The sequence below is a fragment of the Octopus bimaculoides genome, chromosome 27 (genome assembly GCF_001194135.2).
Source record: "Octopus bimaculoides isolate UCB-OBI-ISO-001 chromosome 27, ASM119413v2, whole genome shotgun sequence".
NCBI lineage: Eukaryota > Metazoa > Mollusca > Cephalopoda > Octopoda > Octopodidae > Octopus > Octopus bimaculoides.
Window position 1 is genome coordinate 4,349,499 of NC_069007.1, and position 2,385 is coordinate 4,351,883.

Consider the following 2,385-nt stretch of genomic DNA (forward strand, 5'->3'; position numbering starts at 1 on the left):
TGTACCCTTAACGTAGTTCTCGGGGATATTCAGCGTGACACAGAGTGTGACAAGGCTGACCCTTTGAATTACAGGCACAACAGAAACAGGAAGTAAGAGTGAGAGAAAGTTGTGGTGGAAGAGTACAGCAGGGTTCGCCACCATCCCCTGCCGGAGCCTCGTGGAGCTTTAGGTGTTTTCGCTCAATAAACACTCACAACGCCCGGTCTGGGAATCGAAACCGCGATCCTATGACCGCGAGTCCGCTGCCCTAACCACTGGATCATTGCGCCTCCACCGATTTAACGGCAAGGTGTCAGAAACGTTAGCACGCCGAGCGAAATGCTTAGCAGTATTTCGTCCGACTTTACGTTCTGAGTTCAAATGCCATTGCGGTCGACTTCGAGGTCGATAAAATAAGTGCTATTTGAGTACTGAGGTTGAGGAAATCAATTTGCTCCTCACGCAAATTGCTGGCCTTATGCTAAAATTTGAAACCATTATTACTAACAGAAAGAAACGTTAGAGTGTCGGGAAAATGTCTTGGGTTACGTAGTTAAGATGTTTTGCATTCTGTGTTCAAATCCAGTTGAAGTGAACTTTGCTTTCAGCCCTCCTGGGTCGATAAAATAAAGTACCTGTTATACAGGGTGTCCACAAAGTCTGGTTACATGGGGATTAACTCATACTTTAAGAAATTATTATTTCTTATATTTAATCGTTTATGCTATGATTTGATTTACTGCATGTACCCAGTCTTTGTGGACACCCTGTATATTGAGATAGTGCAATCGACGAAGTCCTTTCCCTCAAAATTATCGACCTTGTACCTAAACCAGGAATCCTTACTGTTATTAGCTAAATAAATAGCAAGCTGGCAGAATCGTTGGTTCACTGGACAAAATGCTAAGCGGCGTTTCTTCCGAATATTTATGTGTGAGTACAAACCCTTTTGAGGTTAGCTTTATCTTATCCATTCGGGATCGATAAAATGAAGTACTAGTTAAGTACTGGGTGTCAATGTCATCGACTGGTACCCTCCTCATAAAATTGCTGGCCTTTCACTAAAATTTGAAACCGTTATTATGGAGCTTGGCAGTTGCAGAACATCAGCCTCGCCATCAACCGCGGTAACGTTGCAAGCGTGCTGGCGTGCCCCGATAGCCATTAGAGAGGTTTCCCAGCGATTAGATAGCCATTAGAGAGGTTTCCCAGCGATTAGATAGCCATTAGAGAGGTTTTCTTCTTTTTCTCTCTTTTTTTTTCAATCGTGTTCTCTGTTTTGTCCTATTTTCTAATTTAATTTTGTAAAACCTTAAACACTGTGAAAGCAATAAAAAATATGAATATAAATAAGTAAATCTTTTAAGAAGGTTAAGAAGAAATCAACTCCTAAGTGAACCAGTCCAACTTCCCAGAGCTGTGGGGTAAGCTACTGAAATTTGCTACACGGGCCGAAAACGCCGCTGCGTTTAAAAAGGATTGCAACACTCGGTAGAGTTGGAACCTTATCTGGAACCAAATTACTACTACTACTACTACGGTTGCTGCCACCTCGTTTTATAGTCCCCTTCGTATAAGATGCTTTCTTTAGTCCATTTAAAAGTAGGTAATAAAGATAGCTGAAAGCAAAATACATCCCATAATACTGAAAAAGTCAACGAGAGTAGCCTCCCTTGGATTGCTAACTGCTTAGACAGTTTCTGGCCGTTTTCTGTTTAATTCTTCGCCGTTGAACTGAGCAAAAATTCCTTTGGGAATGGCATCAATGTCACAACAGTCATTAGATGTGATTGGCAGGCTCGTTAAAGCATACGGTCATTTAGTGACGGTCACTTAGTCACATTCTGAGTTCGAATACTACCGATGTCAACATTGTTATGGTTTTCGAAGACCGAAAAAACTATAAGGATAAAATTTTTAATATCAAACCTGTTTTTCTTTACCTGAAGAACGAGTGCTTTCTGATAGTATTCTGATGGTTTCAGATTCAGTGGAAAATAGAAACGCAATTTATAAATTTCATATTCAAAGAGAAACGGGTCTAATAGTTGTTACAAATTTGGCAGAGGGCCAGCAAATATCTTAGTGTGTGAGAGTGATAATCAATTATATCAACTCCAGTACTTTATGTTATCGACCCCGAAAGAATAAAAGGCAAAGCTGACCTCGATAACATTTGAATTCAGAGCTTAAAGATCCAGAAGAAATGCCGATGAACATTTTGTTCGATGCACTAACTATTCTGCCAGCACGCCGCCTTAGACGAGTGTAAACAGTGAAAAACTTACCAGATAAAGAATCCGTCAAATATTGGAGTAAATTCAATAATGTAAAAATTATTCTATAAATTACAATTGGCACTCCGTCGCTTATGACGTCGAGGGTTCCAGTTGATCCGATCAA